The 22,916-nt window shown below is 46.9% G+C and overlaps 1 protein-coding gene across 1 annotated transcript in view; it reads right to left on the bottom strand.

Moving 5' to 3' along the window:
- LOC144755524 (C4b-binding protein alpha chain-like) overlaps positions 1-22,916 on the bottom strand; it is a 553,044-nt gene that overhangs the window by 305,379 nt on the left and 224,749 nt on the right. The gene's annotated exons all lie outside the window — the stretch shown is intronic.

Raw genomic sequence — 22,916 nt, 5'->3', positions numbered from 1 at the left:
TGGGAAGCTCTGCCAGTGGCATTCGGAATGCCAGCTGTAGCAATATTGTCAAACATGAGATCCAACGTGTAGGATGGAGAGTACAGGAGTATATCCTTCTCTGTTACACTACGAAGATCAGGAATTCCATAAATATCAAGAACTGCCAAGCACCCTCCCAAATTAAATTCCATTTCTGAATGGCCAATTACTTCAAGCAACACTTAATCACTCTGTGACGTTCTCAATTATTGGAACATCATGTGGCTTTTACGATTTGCCCTTCTGCTTCCAGATTAGTGCTTACATTTAACAGCATGAGGAATTACTTTACAACTATAGCCCTCTGTCCACGCCTACTGCCTATCTCGCATATGTCTTCCTATAATGCGCTAATGCTGCACATTTTGGCACATTATACTCAGTACATTTGGCTTTGACAATCCTTGTTCTAATGAATACTATCTTTTATCTTTTATCCTTCACGCCTTCTTTACTAAACGCTGTATAGGATAATAAAATAAAGCAAGTAACCCCCTGTAACTGCAATACAAAGAGGAGTTTAAACATTTGAAACATTCTTATGAACATTCCCTTGAAATACTGAATGAAAGGCACGGACAGCTGTTAGCTGCCCAGTTGAAAATACTATACCAATGCTTAAGACAGAATCTTCACAACAGGCCAAGTGTAGGAAGGATTCAAAATATTGTAGAGGTGGTATAAAGACAGGAAGAAGCAACACATGCTGCTGAGAGAGAATCATTTGCAGCAAAAACAAAGTCTAAACGCTATACTAATAACGAAGTGATATCAGCAGAATGGTTGAAACCAAAAGCCTCCTACAGTAATGATACACCAAATTGAATAATCTACAAAAGGTACCGAGGGAACCTAAAAGCAGTATAAACTTCATTACATACCTTTAAATAGTATACAGAGAAAAGCAAAGGTTAAAATGAAGTCATTGTTAGCTTTGGTTGTGACACCTGGATGTAGGTTTACAAAACCTTCAAAAAGTCACCTGAAAAACCACAAAGTGCAGTTATGATTATGAATTAAAATTGAAAAATCACAAAATTTTAAAGATACAGTTAGTAGAACAACCCATAATGCACGCAATGACCATTCAAATCAAAATTCATACACCATATGCAGCGCTCATGACCTCACCCTGTTATAATTATCATATATTTTCTCTTTTAGCTATCCACTTTTTTATATATGCTGGTTTAATTGGGGCTGTGCTTCAAATATAAATGTTGTTATTCACGAAAACATGATCATTTCGTTTGCTTGAATCTATTCAGTTCTTTCTATATGGTTTGAATTGACTTTCTAGCGATTATTTTAAAATAATCAACAATGCATCATAGAAATTGTTATAATGGGTTCTCACTTATTGTTATTAAACAATAAGAAAGGTTTCACTGAATATTTGTAAGTTAAAGGTTGCAAAGAATTGAATACTATTGTTTATTCTGAAAATATAAGACAATGTTTAGACATAATATATAAACTAAAACAGAGAGTTAAAAGACAGAGAGAACATTTGCACCAGGGATTCGAGCTTGATGCTCATACAGACTCATAATCATCTTTTCTTTAAGAGGTGCAAGCGGAAGCCACATTTAGCTTTCTCTTGGCTTATCTGTTGACTTGCAGTCTCAGACACAACAGCAGCTGTTGCTGTTTCTTTGCTGAACATTGGTTCAGAAAATGTATGTGTGCGAGAACCATATGTGACACTGAAAGTAGGCCTTTTTAGGTGCTAAGTTTAGCCAAGTTGCAAAAACACACAGTGCCCACACCACAATTACTCATTCAATATTCAAGAAGGGTAAGAAACCAGTTTATTGTAACCACCCTTAGACAGCATTACTCAGTGTCTATCATTTTATGCTTTTTTTCAAATTTTCAAAAAATCATAACAGAATAAAGGACTACGTATTGGAATATTTACAAGACTAAATACACTTTGTACATACATCAAAAAACAAACATTATTTACACACTAAAAAACGTTTCTGCATCAAACAAAGTTGACAATTTATTCCACCCAAGAAAGACGGCAGTCTTTCTTGGGTGGAATAAATTGTCAACTTCACGACACTAGGACCGGCTGGTCCAGTATTTAAGCGTTTACAAGCTATTAAGTTGCTTATACCCCCTTGGAAATCACTTTTCTTCATGTTTTTTATTGTAATATTTGTTGGTTGTGATGTAACTATTATAATTTTTTGTAATGTTTGATGCAGAAACGTGTTTTAGTGTGTAAATAATGTTTGTTTTTTGATGTATGTACAAAGTGTATTTAGTCTTGTAAATATTCCAATATGTAGTCCTTTATTCTGTTATGATTTTTTGAAAATTTGAAAAAAAGCATAAAATGATAGACACTGAGTAATGCTGTCTAAGGGTGGTTACAATAAACTGGTTTCTTACCCTTCTTGAATATTGAATGATTAATTGTGGTGTGGGCACTGCGTGTTTTTGCAATTTAAATATAAGGTCTAGCCCCCACTACGTGTTTATGGACCTATCCCCTTTTGGTTCTCAAAGTTTAGCCAAGTTAGCAAAAGGCAGGTTTGGAGATATTGATGATAAAAGCTTTATGATAGCATCATAATGTTACATTATTTTTAATTATTCATCCTCCTGACAATTATTTTTGCCACAAGCATGCTTTTTAAATAATAGTTACTATTCATATTATGTGCACTACCTTGCAGTCAGCTAACTCCAGCATACTGGGGGACCTCAACCTCCACCTTGAGTCCCGTGAGTCCCCGGCCATACTGAAGTTCCTGGAGGACCTAGAAGCCTGCCAGCTATGTCAGCTGGTGGAGGGGCCTTCTCATCTGGCAGGACACCTGCTAGACCCGGTGTTCTCGAATATCCAGGGAACTTTAGCCTCTACCCCCAGCCCCCTTAGCTGGATGGATCATTTCCTGGTGCAGATTTTCATTAAGACCCCAGCTAGCTCTAGAGAAAAGCTTCCTCCCCCTCTCTGGAGACGCCCATGGCATAAACTTTATGGTGCCCTGTTTGAGGCCAGACTAATAAACTCCCGTCCAGACTGGTCTGGCAACTTGGAGGAGGCGGATTTAGCATATAGAGAATAGATCAATAAGTCCTTGGATCACTTCATCCCTAAGAAAATGTCGAGGCCCAAACACGAACAGTCCCATCCATGGTACTGCGAGGCACTTGCAATACAAAAAAAGCTATGTAAGGTACTTGAGCGTATTTGGAGGCGATCTTATGACCCTTTGGCTAAAACCAACTTCAGAACCGCCACAAAAGCCTACCATAAGCTCATAAAAAAGACCAAAGCCAGCTACTATACTGATCTAATCAACTCCAGCACTAATCGCGCTAAAACTATCTTCGCGCTGGTGAAGGAGATGACTAAGTCACCTGAGGGCATTAATAACACAATAGTGTCTGACTCACAGTGTGAGGAGCTCGCCTGCTTCTTTGTCAACAAAGTCCAAGGGATCTAAAACTCTTTCAACCCTGGTGGCTCTCCTATGATTTCTAGATCCATCATAGACCCACCGGACCTTCCTTATTCACTCCTAACCCTTCCACTCATCTCACAGACAGATATGGAGCTCCTGGCCTTAAAAATCAAGTCTGGGTCCCCGGAAGATCCTGTTAAACCAGAGATGTTTAGACTCTTCCAGGACTCCATCATGACTGAAGGGCGGGAGATGAACAATAGATCTCTTCAGTCAGCCACTATTCCTAAATCTTGGAAACATGCCATGGTTGTCCCCTTGTTAAAAAAACCACCCTGGACCCTTTCAAGCCAGAAAGTTTTTGACCTATCTCCTTACTTCCGTACTTGGCTAAAGTGGCGGAAGCACACGTGAATTCCATCTTGACAGGTTTTTTGGAGACGAACGGAATTTTGGAAGAATCTCAGAACGGATTCCGCGCCAAACATAGCACGTAATCGGCCCTACTGGCCGTTATGGAACATCCAAGGGCAACACAGGACATGGGTAGCACCTCAGCTGTGGTCCTGCTGGATCTGAGTGCGGCGTTTGACATGGTCTCCCATGGGATCCTTTTTAGGAGACTGTGGGAGATAGGTGTCGGAGACAGAGCACTGGATTGGTTCGTGTCATTTCTATCCGACCGTTCCTTCCAGGTCCACGCTCCGCCGTACTCATCCAGCAGATTCTCCTTAAGCTGTGGTGTCCCTCAGGGTTCTCCTCTCAGCCCCACGTTGTTTAACGTGTATGTCCGCCCCTTGGCCATGTTGGCCAGGGAACGTAATATCAAATTAGTTTCTAATGCGGACGACACACAACTGATTTTTACCTTCTCCAATTACACCGTGGGGGACCGAGCCAAATTTCAAGAAGAGATCTTGGCCATTTCCAGCTGGCTAACAGAGAACTGCCTCCAGTTGAAAACTGAGGTTCTCCTTATTGGCAGTGCCACACTGAAGTGGGATGAGCAGTGGTGGCCCCCTACATTGGGCCCGCCTCCTACTCCCAAGAAGGAAGTTAAAAATGTGGGTGTGATTATAGACAACTCTCTCACCCTTGAATCTCATGCTAAAAGAGTGGCTGGAACTTGTTACGGCTGCCTACGCTCTCTTAAACCCATTCTTGGCTTCTTTGAACCCTCCACCCGCCAGACAATCGTTCAAGCTATGGTCTTATCCCATCTAGACTACTGTAATGCCCTTATGCTTGGTTCCAACTTGACAGTCACTAACAGACTGCAAAGGGCTCAGAATGCTGCTGCCCGCATTCTGTTCGGACTGCCGAAACGCTGCCATATCTCCAAGGTTCTGCGTAGGTTGCACTGGCTGCCTGTCAAACAACGTATTCAATTTAAAACCCTTTGTCTCATTCATAAAATGCTCTACTGCCTTGGCCCCCAAATTTTGCAGGGACTCTGCTCCTTCTATGTCCCGTCGCGTGCTCTCCCCTCTGCGGACCTTTCTCTTGCCCGTACCATCAGGATCCGGTGGTGCAGAGCCGGGGGCCGGTCATTCATGTATTTGGCCCCAAAACTCTGGAACTCTATCCCTTTAAGTGTGCGTACTACTACTAACCATCTACTCTTTCGAAAACACATTAAAACCTGGTTGTTTTCTTCTGTTTAGGGCCCCCCTGTGATTGACACTCTGTCGTCTCCATTCTGACCGTCCTGTAATTTGGCATGTCCGTAAGCGCTAGGACGCCCTGTTGTTGGGGTAGCCATGCACTATATAAACAATTATAACATAACATAACTAGGATACGATTTTGATTTTAATAACTCTTGAACTTATATTCTTCACAGCTTAGAGTTCTTGCGTGTGACTGTCCATGATGAAAGAGGTTTTTGGTTCTACTAACTATCCCTGTGAACCCTCACAAGACTGGTTGCTACTTAAAACGCACCTCATGCTATTAATGCTCAGTGGTTGCAATCTACTTGGTTTTCTGCCTCAGGTTGGTATATTTGCTAAGTCTATAGTGTCAGAGTGTCTAGAAAACTATTTCCGAGCCATGTTCTAGAAAGAAATCCAGGAAATTTACCAACAGCACCTATGAGATGATTTGTCTTGATCTTTCAGAAACTTTTGATGACACACTCAAGATACTAATTATTACTATTAGCAGAGGTGTTGCTAATTGTTATTCAGAGAGCACAGATTCCTAGAATGAAAACAAGTGAAAGAGCATCAGACCATTTTCTGCTAATTGTTTGTTCTAAAATATCAACAGTAGCTATATAATGTTATATAAATTAGGAATAGTATGTGAAAAAGGGAAATAGAACTTCATGCCACAGGACCGCAATAAGACAGGACATACAGAATTGCTTCACTTGCTTTTGCTGAAGGCACAAGTAAGGCTAATTCAGCTTTCACTTGCTGGGGACATATCAGCTTTCCTTCCACTGAAGATGAGAATAGAATCCTATCCAGTTATATTTATACACTAACTTCATTGTTCAAAACAAAACAAGTATGAGAGTGTTAATCATTTTTTAAATCTGAATTTGTTTTTTCTTTTAGTGGTGAATTAGCTTAGTAAGCTAAAGATATGAAGGACTGATATAACATTAATTGTTGATTTTTTTGGGGGGGCGTGGCTTGGCGCGCATACGGAATGGCCGCCTGACTGCGCGGCTCCCGTTCCCTGCAGCCTTGATCCTTCACTGATCCTTGCCACCTGAGGAGCAGAGTCTCTCAAACCTAGCGGAATCGGTACAGTACGGACTCAACTGCACTCGGTCCAATTTTCGGACCGCTAGCGGACACCTGCGCCGAGATACCAGCATTGCAAGATTTGCCGGAGATACCCCTGGAGCCGTTGTGGCGAGAGGCTCGGCCGCTGGCGCTCACGCAAGGCCGGTGCGTGCCACGAGGTGGAAGGCCCTGGGCGGGGGACCTGCTCTGGAAACCTGCCGCGTCCCTCGCAGCGACTCGGGCCACTGACCCCTGCCTCGGACGGGGACGAGCCTCGCCGAGGCATTGCGGGAGGCTGTGCTCCTACACGCGACGGCATCACGGAGCCCTGCTGGTGACGGCGCCGGGCGGGAGATACATCGCTGAGACGCCCACCCCCCGATATCAGGTACTGGGCGTGGCGGGGAAGGGACACTCAGCCTCGTTGGCGGTGTAACGGTCCGCACAGACTTTGGCAGTGAGCAGAGAGTTACGGGCCACGCCACTGGTGAGCTGCCGCCACTCTAGTGCACTGGAAGCGGAGCGTGGAAATAATCACGCTGATCTCCCCGAGTGGCGCGCCGACCTCTCCATACTGGGATTCGCCTGTCGCTGGTGTGCATCGCGAGGCTGTCTACCCGCAGTCACTACATTAGCATTGGGCAGCACAGAGGCCTGCAACACCGGGGGCACTGTGTGCTTCTGAGGAGCTGGATGTACGGACTAGCTGACCTGGGAGAAGCTGGCGAAGCGCGACACTCACTGCCTTTGCGCCCCCTGGATTGCGCCTGACACACCAGTACTGTGTATACACCTGGTCCCTGGCTTCTACTTGAGGTAGCCCCACCTGCAATCCTCTGACCACTGGCCTGCCACACACACAGCTTGTGGCCGGGGGTTGTGGAATCGGGCGTCCTTCAGCCACTACGCTCTGTGCGGAGACGGGTTGAGGGAGCTCTGACACCTCGCTTGACCGGAAGGCGGACCCCCACTACTTCGGCGCGTCCTGAGAGGGTGGCCCAAGAGGGGTGCAAAGGCACGATGGTGCGCCCAGAGACCGTCAAACAAAACTCAGCTTCGAGAGCGCCAAGAGGGGGTCGAAACCAGGCACGGCTGAGCCTGGGCCTAGTGGCGCGGATCATGCGGCTGCACCCTCCCCCTCGACCGAATTGGATATGCATCGCTTGTTTCAAGAAATGCGCCAAGGCTTTGCTACTGTGGTGGAGAAAGTGGACAGGATGTCCTCCAGAATGGACGCCCTGGTACACAAAGTTGATCAGCATGAGGAGAGGATCACCGCGACGGAGCAACGGATCTCGGACAATGATGACCTCACTGCCACACATACCTCTCAACTTGCTCGTATGGACAATCTTCTCCGAGTTATTGCAGCCAAGAATGAGGACTTGGAAGCCCGCAGCAGACGCAATAACATCCGCGTCACGGGCGTTCCGGAGTCCACAGACACTGGCAGGATGGAAATCTATGTTGAGAAACTCCTCCGAGCTTCAATAGGGGAAGATGCCTTCTCACCTCAGTTCATTGTGGAGAGGGCACATAGGTCTTTAGCTCCCATCTCAAAACCTGGGTTGCCGCCCAGACCAATCATCGCTCGCTTGCTGAATTACCGCGATCGGGATGTCGCCCTGAGAGCTGCCCGAACCAAGCAGGCCCTGCACTACAATGGTGTCACCTTCTCTCTCTATCCTGACTTCGCTCCCCTAGTGCAGGAGGAAAGACGAAAGTTTCTGGCTGTCAAAAAGAAATTGAAAGAGGCTCAGTTGGACTATGCCTTGCTGTACCCGGCGAGGTTGAGGGTGACGCATCAGGGCAAGCAGCGATTTTTTACGGACCCGCGTAAAGTTGAGGAATATTTGAAAATGCTCCGCAAGGCGCAGAGGGGCAGACGGGACGATCATGCGGACCCTGAAGAGGATTTACCTTTGGTGGACGATGGCAATTGATACACAGTGCCCCTCCTGGGCGGGTCTGGCCTAGTGTTGTCTTACTACGCATGTCCCACTGTTGCTGACTCAGATGATACTGCCGCTTCCCTTGTGAGATGAGACTACCTGTCTCTTCTAGTGGTACGAAAATTGCAGGGACCACTCTCCCTACCCTGCCTCTACCGAGGGCGGTACCGAGCGAGAGGCTGTCGGAGGGAGTGGTGGCTGTGCGCCCTTGCTGATGATTCCCCTACGGAGTACCCCACCTTTGGGCACAAGTTGTGGGAGTTCTGGGGAGGTGGGATGTGGGAGGATGAGGGGATGAATGGCTGCTGGCATGATTGGGATGCAGTAGTGGGAGGGGGGTTGAGTTCCATTGAGGGGGAGATTGGTTTATTGAGGACAGCATTTGGCTGGTTGGTCTTTGTGTTGTGTGGCATCATTTGTGCGTTGTTGAAACTCTGGAGTCCACAGTGGCAGGTCTTATATTTACGACTTCCTCTTTGTTATGGCGAGATCGGGGTCTGATGCGCAATTGAAATGCTTATCTTGGAACATTCGAGGGCTCAACAATGCTAAAAAATGCCGAAATGTTGTAGCATACTTAGATCGCCATCAGGTTCAACTTGCAATGTTACAGGAAACGCACATAGCTTCACAAGCGCGCCCCTCTTTTGGCTGTAAATGGGCTACTACCCGTGCATCCTCCTCTTACTCCACTTATGCGAGAGGAGTTGTCATCCTGATTAAACGCAGATTACCCTTTCAGGTGTGTGGTGAGCTCGCGGACACGGAGGGCCGCTATGTATTGCTGTGGGGCGGTTAGGCCGCGACACTATCACCCTAGTAAATTGCTATGCGCCTAGCTTAGACACGCCCCTTTTTTTCACCACACTCTGGGGTAAAATCTTGGACATAGGATCCCGACATATCATTTGGGGTGGAGATTTCAACATAGCGTTAGTGCCCCTGTTGGATAGAGCAGACAGAGCGATACATTACAAACCCAGATCCAGAGAAGCGTTAGAGGGCGTGCTCTCTGAAGGCAACCTGATCGACGCCTGGCGGCAGCTGCATCCTAGCCCACTTCACATCACAGACCGGCACATGGGCACGCCTTGACTATTTTTTCTTGACTAGAGAGATATTTGCAGGAGTAACTAATGTAATTCACCTCCCGAGAACATATTCGGACCATAGCCCGGTCCTTCTGACCCTACAAATACCTGGATGGGATAATACTAGACCACATTGGCGGCTACAACCAGCGGCCTTACTAGACTTGGTATTCCGCACTGAACTTGGCGATGAGATCACTGCCTTTTTCCCTAGAAATAAGGGCTCTGTTGACTCTGTTGAGCATATTTGGGAGGCGTTCAAGGTAACGCTCAGAGGCCACTGCATGTCGAAAAGCTTTGGGGTCTTGCGCGACATACAACGCACGATCCGGAAGCTCGAGGGCGAGTTGAGGGCATTGGAGGGACAGATGGTGGAGGGTGATGGCCCTGCTGCGCACGCTGAATCAGGGATAAGCTCACACAATATGAAGAGGAAGCGGACAGGGAAGCCAAGTTTAGGGGCAAACATTGGCAGGCGAGGAAATATTGCGAGGGGGATAGGCCTGGCAGGGCGCTAGCCATGTTGACACGTGCACCACACGTTAATAACACAATCGTTGAGGTAGTCACTGACCAGGGACACACTGTTAGGAACTCCGATGACTTACTTGCAACTTTTGTCTCTCATTATCGCACACTATACACCACAGTCACAACTACTCATGTCCAATATGATGACTTCCTGGGCGACATAGCCTGTGCTGGCTTAGTGACATTGACAGGACTTTTCTTGCTGCCCCTTTCGAGTTAGAAGAAATTAGGGACACTATTGTGTCACTCCAAAACGGAAAGGCGCCCGGACTGGACGGACTCCCCGCTGAATTCTACAAGGCCTATGTAGACACTATGGCTCCGGTCCTCCGCGAGGTTTTCGAGGAGTCCCTCACTGATGGCATTCTTCCCTGCTCCATGCGCGAAGTCATTATCACTTCATTATTGAAACCTAACAAAATTCCCAAGGCCTGTGACTCATACCGTCCTCTGTCGCTCTTGAATTGCGATGTTAACATTTTGGCCAAGGTGCTGGCCACCAAACTATCTCTCCTTATGACTCGGATTGTTTTACCTGACCAGTCTGGTTTTGTCCTGAGTCGCTCCACTTCCCATAACCTGCGCACTTTGTTTTCCTTACTTCACACGGTCCACCCTGACCTCCCTGTTGCAGCGGCCTTCTTAGACGCCACTAAGGCATTTGACTCTGTTGAGTGGCCATACTTGTTCACTGTTCTGAACCGCATGGGGTTTCCCAAACTATTCATCTCCTGGGTCCAATTGCTATATACACAACCCACAGCGAGGGTCTTGATAAATGGTCGCCTTTCCACACCAATCACCATTTCCAGGGGCACCCGGCAGGGATGCCCACTATCCCCCCTATTGTTCGCGATTGCCGTTGAGCCCCTCACCTGTCGACTTCGACAGCTTCATAGGGATGGTGCGATTCGCTGCCTTCAACGCCAGATCGATGTATCGTTATATGCAGACGATATGACTCTGTTCGTCAAGGACCCGGTACGTAACCTGAATCCCCTACTCAGGGAATTTGTTGTCTTTGGCAGAATGTCTGGGGTACAGATCCATTGGGCGAAATCCCTGTTTTTCCCACTCACGGACGCGGTACCTGACTTCCCCCTGGACTACCCTCTAGAGTGGTGTCGGACTAAACTTCGATACCTAGGTGTCCAGGTTTCACGCGACAAAGATGAGACAATTCGCTCTAACTACGGCGTTGCCGTGACCAAACTCACTGCACTGGTGGACCGCTGGATCTCCCTTCCCATCTCCATGGCAGGAAGAGCGTCCCTTATCAAAATGGTGGTGCTCCCACGTTTCCTTTATCTTTTCCTTAATATCCCCTACCATCCGGGCACCTACTTCTTCAAAACTCTGAAGTCGGAGCTCTGTCGCCTATTCTGGGGGGGCAAAAGTCCGAGACCAAAATGGTCCATGCTGATACAGCCATACTATAAGGGGGGTTTTGACCTCCCCGATTTTGAGGTCTACTATCTGTGTGCTCAGGCACACTGCCTATCACTGGCTTGTTCCTACTCCCTTTATGCCTCAATTGGCGGTGGAGGACTGGATTGCTAACCCCCTGCCTCTAAATGGCCTCCTTCACTGTCAAACCTCGGCCATCACGATGCCGTATACATCCGTTACATGTACTATTGACGCGTGGCGCCGTTTGGCTAAAAAGCTAGACTACAGACTACTATACTCCCCCCGGATGCCACTGGCATATCACCCTGAGCTTGAACTCCTACAAGAGCGCGGGTTCCGAACACTTTGTGAGACTCTACGGATCAATTGCTGGGGCGACCTCTTCTCCGCAAGCCGCTTTAAAACTGCGGACGCATTCTTCACGACGCACAACCGCACCCCGCTTGAAGTATTTTATTATTTACGACTGCGCCAAGGAATGCGTGATATCCTTCCTGACTTCCCTGCGGAGCCTGAGATCACGCCCGCTTCACTTCCTGCTAAGCTCGCAAGATGGCTCTCATCTGGTGTCGGGCATGTATCGCCATATCAGAGCGTGCGGCCAGCCACCGGAGGCCTCTGCGCGAAAGCATTGGACTGCTGAGCTGGCTGTTGACCTCACTGACGCCCAATGGTCATACTGTTGTACCCTCACGGCCCGTATATCGGCTAGCTGCAGGCTCAAGATAATTCACTACAAATTCCTGCAGCGCTTATATTACACCCCAATGAAGAAATACAGGTTCCATTTGTCTGACAATGATCGCTGCGAACGCTGCCGTGCAGAGCACGCAGATTTCTTGCATCTTGCCTGGGAGTGCCCCCCTGTACAGACCTATTGGCAACAGGTACATAGCGCCCTAGAATCCATGACTGGGACATCCATACCTCCAGACCCATTACTAATGCTCTTGGGACACACACCACACATCCCTTCGACATGCAGGAAATTCATAGATATTGCACTCCTCCTAGCGAGACGGCGCGTAGCGTGCAGGTGGGGTCGTGGCAGGGCCCCGAAATTTAAGGAATGGCTCGCTGATATGACATATAGTCAGTTCCAGCATACAATTTTCGCTGATCTATTCCCGCTATCTAGCAGGCCGAGAGACATTTGGGGACCCTTGGTTGACTATCTTCAGGCTCAGACAGCCCGAGGTGACAGTTCGGAGGGGGGCAACATCCGTGATGATGGTGATGTCCAGATATAACATACCCATGCACTCAAATAGACTTGACCTGGTTGCACTATCGATACTACTACATTTATTTTATTTATTTTAATTTCTTCTATAGCGCTGGAATCAATCCCGTAAGGGTATCTCCGCGCTGTGCCAGCTATAGGAAACTCAGTCAGTGAATCAAGGGAAGTTAAGTGGGCAAAAATGCTTCTTGATAGAGGAGGGTTTTTAATATTTTCCTGAAGGATAGGTAGTTAGTAGTTGTTCTAGCATCAAGGGGCAGTTTGTTCCATAGGGCAGGTCCGACTGAGGAGAAGGCCCGGTCTCCTTGTCTGGACTTCTTTGTGGCCGGGGGTTTTAGAAGGGCTTGATTGCTTGAACGAAGGGACCTACTGGGCTGATATGGCACCAGGGATTGAGACAAGTATTTAGGACCTATACCGTAGATGCATCTATGGACCGTGCAGCAGATCTTAAAATCGATGCGCTGTCTTATTGGGAGCCAATGCAGTTCCCTCAGCAAGGGTTTAGAGGGGGTCCTAGCTGGTGCACCCATAACCAGTCTTGCTGCCGTGTTCTGGACCACCTGCAAACGACCTACTGCATCAGCGTTTGCTAATGTCAGCAGGCCGTTGCAGTAGTCCAGACGACTGGTCACTAATGCCTGCACAAGTGTCTTTCTATAAGAGGCAGGGAGATACGGAAAGACACGTCTAAGTAGGCCAATAGTATGAAAGCACAATCCTGCGATGTGGTTGGTGTGCTCCTTCAGGGTCAGCTTTTGGTCCAGTTTCACCCCAAGATTCTTCACATGATGTTTAGATGTAGGTACTGGGCCAAGATCTATTGGCCACCAGTCAGGGGACCAAAGAATACTTGCTTTGCCAAAAAGCATGACCTCAGTTTTTGTGACATTACATTGGAGGCAGTTCGTCGCCATCCAATGTGACACCGCACTCATACCCTCAGCAAAGTTCTCTTTGACTTTGGAGTCAAGGGAGCTGAAAGGGTAGAGGAGCTGGGTGTCATCAGCGTAGGAGATCGGTGTGAACCCATACTTCCGCACAATCTCAGCAAGGGGGGCCACATATACATTAAACAATGTAGAGCTAAGGCATGAGCCCTGTGGCACCCCCTTCGTGAGCCCCCTAGAGATGGAACAAAAGGGGCCCAGGCTGACAGATTGTGATCTCCCGGAGAGGAAACTCTCCAACCATGATAGTGCTAGGCCTCCAATTCCTACTCCTTGCAACCGGCCGAGAAGGATGTTATGGGCCACGGTAACGAAGGCTGCGGACAGGTCCAGCAGCACTAGAATCATGGAGCCCCCTCTATCCTGTGACATTTTGATCTGATCCGTCACAGAAAGAAGGGCTGATTCAGTGCTGTGGTTGGGCCTGAACCCAGATTGTGATTGGTCCAGGCCCCCTGTCGCCTCGATAAAGTCGGAAAGAGTGGTATTTACGTGCTTCTCTGCCAGTTTGCTGATGTAAGGAAGGAGAGAAATCGGGCGGAGGTTGGAGAGTTCAGACCAGGGCAAGGTGGAATTTTTGCGTATAGGGTTCACTACCGCTTTCTTCCAGGCTGATGGGAGCAGGCCCTCAGCATAGGAGAGATTGAGCAATTTCTGGATGGAAGGTCCTACTATGTCAATTAGAGGGGAGATGAATTTAGCAGGTAGCAGGTCAGTAGGAGAGCCAGTCTTTATTTGGTTAATAAGTATGGTCAGGTCCTCAATAGTTATTTCTGGGATTGCCTGAAAAGTTTTTTCAAAGGTCAGCATAGGGGATAATTCATTACAAGTAAATGTAACCTTCCCTTTCCCCAATGATCAATTATTGTTCACTGTTACTCTGCTCATTCATGACTGATGTGGACCAGTGTATTCCTCTGTGATGTGCTTCGACATATTGCTCGCTTGATATGTATTGATACTACTGCTTTGCCCTTGATCACTGCGCAGACTTCCGCTCGTACCGCTCTATCAGTACTATGTACGTACTATTGTGATGTGCCATGCTATAACTGATGTATATTTTGGATGCTACCTCACTGACTTTATGACCCAGCCTCTGGATTGTCCTCTTTTTCTTCATGTATGTTCTGTTTTTTTTTATGCAAAACCACCAATAAACAGAGTTTAAAAAAAAAAATTGTTGAATTATTTTCTGCTTTTCACATTGCTTGTAAACATTGCAGCAACTGTTCTGTCTATTGACATTACAGTTATAATTCATACTGTGTGAACTAGGATAGGATTTAGAATTCTTTAAAATGCATCCATTATATTGGAGTGTTATTGAATATGCCTTTCTAATGTTAAAAATGGTTTGGATTCCACTAATTAACTCTGTGATACTTTATAGAACTAATCATTACCTGAAATGCATCTCTAGCTGAAGTATTAGTCGGTGAGTTGCGGAGTGGTTGCAGTACAACTGGATTTCTCTCTTGGTTTGTCACATTGAACAAGTCCTTAGTCCCAAGGGGTCTAGAATGTGTATTTCCTAGGCTGTGTTCTTAAGAATCTAGAAAACAAAGGCCCTCTATGCTGTTGGTTTGTCAGTCAACCTGTTTCGATAGGGGCACATTTCAGGGCACCAATTACACAACACCTCTTAGTCAGGGGCTTTCCAAGTACAGAAGGTAGATGATGTTTGTTGTAAACGCACGTTACATACCTATTGTTGGACTTGGCCCTTCTGGCAGGTTCACCCCTAAACTTTTTGCTTTTAATGGTGACGGTGATTTTTGGTTTCTGCGCACGTTCACTGTGTCCCAGTGGAAAGTGCGTGCGCACTCTGAGTGCATGTGGTGAGATAGGCCTGCCCTCCCATAGGAATGCATGGGGAATGTATGTGTCCCTGGTAGTTCCTGATGCGTGGGGTGTGCAGGCTCGAGTCTGGTATGTGCAGACTCGTGTGATTGAATGCTGCGCAATGATGTATGCGGCGTGTATGTGTCTAGTGTGGAAGTGCCACTTCTAGACATGGGTGTGCGTGTGCAGTGAGTGTGCTGGCACGTAATTGGCTGGAGCTGGCTGGTGAGCCTGGCTCCAGGAGTCTGGATGGGTCTGCCCCGGTGGTGAATGGAGAGATTAGCATGCTGATGTGAGGGACGGGTGCACCTGGGTCCTGAACAGGGCTGGGCTTTCCCCACACAATGCTGGCTCCGCCCCCTGTGGTGCGTCTAATGTCCCTAGCCCTGCCAGTGAATAGAGTGAGGGGCTGAGCACATCAAGAGTGCACACAAATCAGCTGCGACTGGTTTCTCCCCCACCCTGCACCCTGAGACAAAGGGATTTGATGTATAAAAAGGGGCTGTGTCCCCTTGCAAGTTGTTCTCTTCCTGGATCCAAGCTGAGGGGGGCTGCTGCTGCTGGGCGCCAGGAGGACCGCCACTGGGGATTGCCTCCCTGCCTAGGAGGAACCTGTGAGCTGGCTGTGGGCCCAGCCTTGCCCCCCACCTCCTGAAGGACTTTGGGCTGTGCTAGTCCCTGGACTTTGGGAAAACTAGCGCCTGGAAGCGCTGTTTTTTGCCCCTAGGGCTTGAGAGCGCTTTATTTTTCCTAGCGCTTGGAATCGCTGTTTGTTCTCAGCCGGTGCCCACCCGGCATTTGCCCCGCTTAATTGCCGAATTTTAAGTCCCCTGGCAGGTGCCCACCCCGCCTGGGACCTTGCCACTATTTTTGTGGCACCCAAGCGAGTGCCCACCTCGCTTCATATTTAAAGCACCGAGGGAGCCCACCCCTCGAAATCACCGCCGCCGGCCCGGGATCCTCTGTGAGGCGCTGTCCTGCCTCCCCACCCCAGGGCCGCGGTGCTATTGGCCGCAGCCGCGACCCCGGAAGCCAGGCAAGCTGTGGCGTGACTTGGGCGGGGCCGCCAGAGCAACCCAGAAACGGACGGGAGCAGGAGGAAGTGCCCAGACGCCAGCGCCGGCTCCAGCAGGGCTCCCCTGAGAAGGGGGAGAGCCCCGCCTAGGCGCCTGGTGAGCGGAGCGGGAATTGAGGAAGTCCGCCCGCAAGGAGCAGAGACACCGCCGCCGACCCCTCCGGAGCCCCTGTGCTACAAACCGGTGAGTGGAGCTGGCCGGGAGGAGAGGGTGTGATGCCGAAGCCCCGTGGTGTTAGTGCGGAGAAGAGGGGGAGGCGTCGGCACACATTGCCGGTGACCGCCCCCCCAGTGTTATTTGCCGCAGACAGGGCATCCCTCCAGAGCCTGAGAGGCTCCGACCTGGGGCATGGTCGCTTGAGCCCCGAGGCTCCACCCAGGTGGCCGATTGGTTTGCGAGCCCAGAGAGGCTCGTGGGGGCATACTTGTTGAAGAGCCCAGAGGGGCTCAGGGGGCATTACGTAGTTACTGAGCCCGGAGAGGCTCCAAGCGGTCCAGTGGTTGACGAGCCCCGAGAGGCTCATGGGGGCATATTTGTCTGAGCCCCCGTGGCTCTGCAAGGCGTCAATTGTTTGCGTAGAGCCCACGAGAGGCTATGGAGCATTCCATTTAGTTAGAGCCCAGCGAGGCTCCAAAGGGGACAGTCAGTTGGCCAGAGCCTGCGAGGCTCCAACTTTGGCCCCATCAGTGTCTCTACAGCTGCCCAGCACTTAGTGGGCAGCTGCTACGTTTAGGCCCCCCTGACTGTGGGACACAGGGCGTCCTAGCCCTAGAGAGGCCAGTTGGCCTAGGGACTGCCACAGGTTGTGGCTAATTTGATTTATGCGCAATTGTTCTTTCCTGCACCTCTGAATGTTTTTATGCGTCATGTGCCTTGTTCCTACACCTCTGAATGTGTTGTTTATGCATCATGCGTTTTCCTTCACTACACCTCTGAATGTTAGGATGCATCATGTGTAAAATGTTCCTATGCCTATACCCCTAAATGTATGGTGATACTTAGGTGGTTGTTTTTCTCCTAGTACAGGTGTTGCTAGTGAGGTCCTGGTATCCTGCGTGACATTTTCCTAAGGTGGTTAGGGTTGCGTAGGTGGTACTTACCTTACCAGTAGTTACTGGTTGTGTGCTTTATGTTCTATTTTGTGCTACAGTGATTATTATTATTATATGTGCTATGTGCTAATTACTATCAACAAGTGCTAATTCTACCAAGTACTAAGTCTAAAAGTGCATATTCCTGACAGTGGTCCATGTGACCCTGTCTTGTACCTATCCCCTGTAAATTCTGCCCGTGCCTGTTGGCACATTGTAAAGTGTGTGTTTTTATCTAATGTGTTTTGATATAATACAAAGGCTATTTTATATATAACCTTGTGTAGAGTTTCCTTTGTGGTTGGCCTTGGGTGTTGTTGCTGGGTGCAGGCGCAAACGCTTAACTCACATTGCCTCCGGGTTTAGCCTTACTGCTCGAGTCACGTTACCAAGGGGGTGAGCAGGGGTTATCTTGGTGTGTAACTCCCTTGCCCTGTCGAGGAAGTGGTGGTCCCTGACTGACAGATTTTGGCGCAAGCCCTGGCCAGCCAGGGATCCCATTTTTAACACCTTTTTAATATATTTAACTTATGGATGAAGTTTAATGCTGTAATTCTCAATACTGGAAATATCCATGCATATAGACCAGTTGCGATTCCTGCTTATTATGAACCCTATCGCAACTGAGAAGTTCTGTTAGGATATCAAGAAAATCATGCATGGTTTGATGGACAACTATCCAATGCAGTTCAGAATATTAGAATGGGTCCCTTGAGTAATGAAGGGGCTACATGGTTTGTACTGTCTGGATAAACACCGTATCCTGACACAGTAAATCTGATAGCTGCAGAAGTAAGTCACTTACTAAATCAGTTAGTGGTCATCTATAGGCAACTTCGACAGCATGTTTTACAATTGACTGCTAAGGGAACATTTGTTCCTGACCCTGCACAACAAGCACATCCCAAGGTGCAGACAATTAGCCAACAGACTATTAATGCTATCATGAGCAAAGCATTAAGAAAGTGAGAGGAGATTCAATTTAGATTGCATGCAAAACTAACCAACTAGAAGTGGTCTATCAACACATAAAACACCAGGATAAACATAGGATTTTGACTATGTGCTTTCCAGTTGGCATGGTACCACCTGTAGAAGAGTGTACTACTGAGTGAATAATATGTGCAATTATCTATAATGCTATGTTTAGCACACCCTCATTAGTGGTGTTGCCAGAGGTATTACAATAAATACAAAGTGAGCATGGAGCTGAACATGCTCTTTATTTTGGAATTAAATTGATAGCATATTTTGAAACAGTTTCCTTAATAGTTCTGAGTAACATTCAACTAGAACCGGTAGTTCTGGCAGTATGCCAGTTGTTGGCAGAGGTTCCTGTTTAAAAACGGGAGCTCCTTAAGATTATTTCAGAAGTTTACACCTCTGTGGGCCATGATACTTTCGGTTTTCATGCCACATAACTGCACCGCAAATCAAAAAATGAGAATGAGTCTTCTGGTAAAGGGAAAGCTGTACTGGGGGGTTAGAAATAGCAGAAGTTAAAGGAAGATAAAACTGGATCACCCCCAATACAGGAGTACAGTAGGGGTGGATAAAAATTTGAAGGACAGTGATAAAATTAGAAACCCCAATCGCTAGTAGAATTGTAATCACTTCTCTTCCCTTTTTTTTATAGGACACGAAGGGCAATAAAAACACAATGGACTGAGTGTTGCAGACAGAACTAATACGTAAAACAGAAGAATGTATCAATGCTTGAAATTGAACTTAGTATAAAGAAGAAAGAAAAAGGTTTGGACTCAAAGACATATTTTAAGAAAAAGAAAGTAACCAGTTTAGCAAAGAAACATGCCTTGGATTGTTGCGTAAGTTACGACTTTGACGTAACTCTACAAGGAGAAGAGATGCACTGCATACCTTGTTGACGGAAAAGGCTGTCTTTATCAGTAGAGGAGTAAAAACTGTGTTCGCCACAAAGGGAAAACACGCTGTGGTAGCAGGCTGTCAGTTTTCTTCCGGGACTCCAAGTTATCAGCTTCAGGTTTCATGAGAGATGTAGCATCTGCAAAGTGTGTGGGCTGTAGGTCAGACTGTCTCTGGCAGATTCTCAGGCGCTACTCTGAGGAAGGACCTCTTCTGACAAGTGGTTGTCCTTATATACTAAACCTCATCAGAAATTAGAATTTCTGACATAAATGAGAATGTCAGACATAGATTATGTGCATCAAGATATGCATCCTAGATGTTCCTTATAAACATATAAAGTAAAAACACATCAAGTCAGAATACACTATTTTAATTATATGTCAGCATGATTTCTTAGTCAACCTTGACATGGTGGAAAGTAGACATTTGTCCCAGACAAATGTTGCATTTATGGTTGCATCTGTATCATCGATCAAAGGACTTGACGCTTTCATAGTTCTTAGAAAGAGAAGGTTGGGCGAAATCTGTGTCTAATAGCAAACATATTTTTCAGCTACAGAGTCTTCTGCGGAACTCAACTTGGATAGTTATGCTACTGTACAGCACAGCATTAGTGAGAATAGTTCCCAAGACTCTCAAGGAGCATCTGGTGATGACTCCAACTGAAGAATATATACAGTTTAATACACTAGATGGACACATACACCCTTCGGACAGGGTTTATGATGTTGACATACAAATTGAAAGTAATCTTTGCACAAAATCAAAGCTCTATTTTGGTCTCATTTAATGGATGCATAAGACATCATCCTCCTTAGGATGAGAGACCTCTGGTTTTCATAAGGGATGCACCTCAAGGTGTGGAGGTACTAATGCAAGCATTCTCCTTAGTAACTGAAGACCTCAGAAACAATAAGGACATGAATGGGCCTTAAAGCAGCCTCCTGCATTGTATAGAAACCAAGCGAGTTGGGACATAGAATCTGTTCTACATGTGATTCCCTTAAGGTGTAAGTCATACGTCCACGTTCACTAACCAGAAACTAAGTGCAATATAAACGTTTTTCTGGATCAATCAAGGTAGAATGGTGCATAGCCATTCCACCATGAACAATGCTCTTTTTCCGGAATGAAAACCTGAAAGTTTATATAGATTAGATTTAGATTAATGAAATGCTCACCCATTAAGTGAGTAACCCTTCTGGTTCACAAATAACATATAAGTAATGTGTGAGGGGAGCACCTAATAGCACATTCAATAATTTCTATTCAACTATTTGTTTTATTTGTGCTTTTTATTAAATCATTTCATATGCAAAAACATCTGCAATAAATACATGAGCACCCACACAACTTTCTTTTCCTTTATTTTACATACTATTAAGTTATTTCATATTGACACAATATTGTTCATTCAACAATTGGAAAGATGTTCTATATCCTTGATGTCAAACTTCAAAGTTGTTTTCCTTCAAAAATACATCTGTGTTTCACAGGGTTCAGCCTACAGGTAACATGTGTTTTGTTGTGCTAATTTCACTTCTTCAGGGCTATAATATACAATTCTTTTTTCTATAGTAAAATGCAATAATTACGATTTACTGATCCAAAAATTGTTTCTTTTAGGTGTAAAGCCTTCAATAAATGTATTAACTTTTCAGAGATCTGTCTAAGATCAACTGCCTGAATCTAAATCAAGCAGTTCAAAGCCTCTTAATCCATAAACATTTGTTTCAACTGGCTGAAACAATGGAAAGGATACAACACAAAGACCAGGTGGATTACTTTCGTTCAATAAGTTGTAGAAACTCTGTAGGCATCTCAGAGGTGTGTCATGTAAAAAATGCTCCCAGCACTGAACTATGAACTAATAACATATTTAGTCAGAAAAAATATAAAAAGATGTTAGATATATGTAATAGATATATGTAATAGATTTTTCTGTCAAAATTAACATCTGAATCCCAGTATCTAATCACTTTTTCATTGGGTGGTTTTCAGTACGCTTAATTAAGATTTACCCCAGGGTATAAGAATAGCCCTGGAGTCTCCACAATGAGGATTATGGAGGATTATGAAGATTCTGAGGCGCTGTCATATATTAGTGACATCTACATTAGAGATGATGACTTGACTGCAGGCGCGGTGCGTCCATTGGGGCGTGGGGGCGTAGCCTCCCCGCCCGCAGCTCCCTCGGCGTCATTTAACTTAAGTAAACTGATTCAGTTTACTTAAGTTCAAAGACGCCGAGGGAGAACTGACAATCATGTCAGTCAGCATGACGATTGGCTGAGAGGGGCTGTAGGCACCAACGGACCCGGTGCGGCGCGGACCTGCTCAGGATCTCCTCAGGTAGGATTTTTAAAATGTATTTTAATAACCCCTCTCCCCCGCGGTGACCCCCCCACCCCGCCACCACCCCCGCGAGCCGCGACTGGGGCTGGTGCTGTGGGTCGGTGCTCTCTCCGTGTAGCTGCTGTAAGAAAGTTGGTTTGGGAGGGACAGGCGTAGTGGGGCAGGAGACATGGAGCTGGGACTGAGTTACAGTAGTTGTGCAGCAAGGAGCGTCCTAACGAGATATGTTGGCAAATGTTGTGGTCCATGACATGAATGCAGGTGCCGTGGGGCAGTGACTGCATGGCAAGAGTAATGCGACAGGAATGGTGGGCCCATGCATTTGGGGCAGGAACCGTAGCACAGGAATCTAGGCACAAGACGATGAGTGACAGTGTCTGCACGACAGGATCAGGAGCAAAGGGGCTTGACTTGTGACAGGTTGTATTTTAAAATGTATATAGCGATTACTACATCTCGGTGGGCTGCTGAAGCGCATGCCTTAGCAGGATTCCCGCTACACCCTATAGGGTGTGATTGGAACTGCTACTGAGAGGTATTGGGAGTAGAAGCCGTGGAGCACGATGAGCTGGGGGGCAGGAGATATGTGGCAGAAGCTGGGAAGACATTTCCAACGAGTGCTGTATGTTGGCGTTACATAAAAAGCGCTTGGAATTGGCACTGTGCAGCAAGAGTTGAGTGTTGGCCACAATATCTGTAGCTGTGTTTAGGCGCTGGGCAACACTAGCTGTGTGTTGATGCTGGGTGTTAAGAGTTGTGTGCTGGCGACGGATGACAAGAGGTGCATGATGCCGCTGGGTGCAAAGAGTGGTGTGTTTGAGCTAGGTGACAAGGGCTTTGTGTAGGCGTTGGGTGAGAAAAACTGTGGGGCAGAAGATGTGTATGTGCTCGGCGGAGAGCACAGAGCTGGCCGATATTTGATTATGGCTTGACTCACCGATAATAGGATTTCAAAGGAATTTAGATGATAACATGTCATTGCCAGTGTGGGCATTCTGAGGGAGTCCGATGGCCAGTTACTGAAAGAGAAAGGGGCATGGCTCTCTAAATATGGACACACGTATTTAGTGATGCAGGTACAGTCTAGCAGAAGCTACAGTGGGCGGAACAAAGGGCTTTCGGCAGAACACATCGCATTAATGTGGTAGGCGCCATGGCGAAATTCAAGAGAGGGTCTCTCTAGGACAGAAATGAACAAGCGCTACAAGGGACATTGGGTTACTTTCCGGAAGAAAGAAAGAAGCAAGAAGAAATTACATGTTACATCGAGCATAGAGATGGATGGAAAACATTTGTTGAGGAAA

The sequence above is a fragment of the Lissotriton helveticus genome, chromosome 5_1 (assembly GCF_964261635.1).
Source record: "Lissotriton helveticus chromosome 5_1, aLisHel1.1, whole genome shotgun sequence".
Lineage (NCBI taxonomy): Eukaryota > Metazoa > Chordata > Amphibia > Caudata > Salamandridae > Lissotriton > Lissotriton helveticus.
Note: the sequence above shows the minus strand (reverse complement) of the source record. Positions and strands in the feature narration are given on the sequence as shown.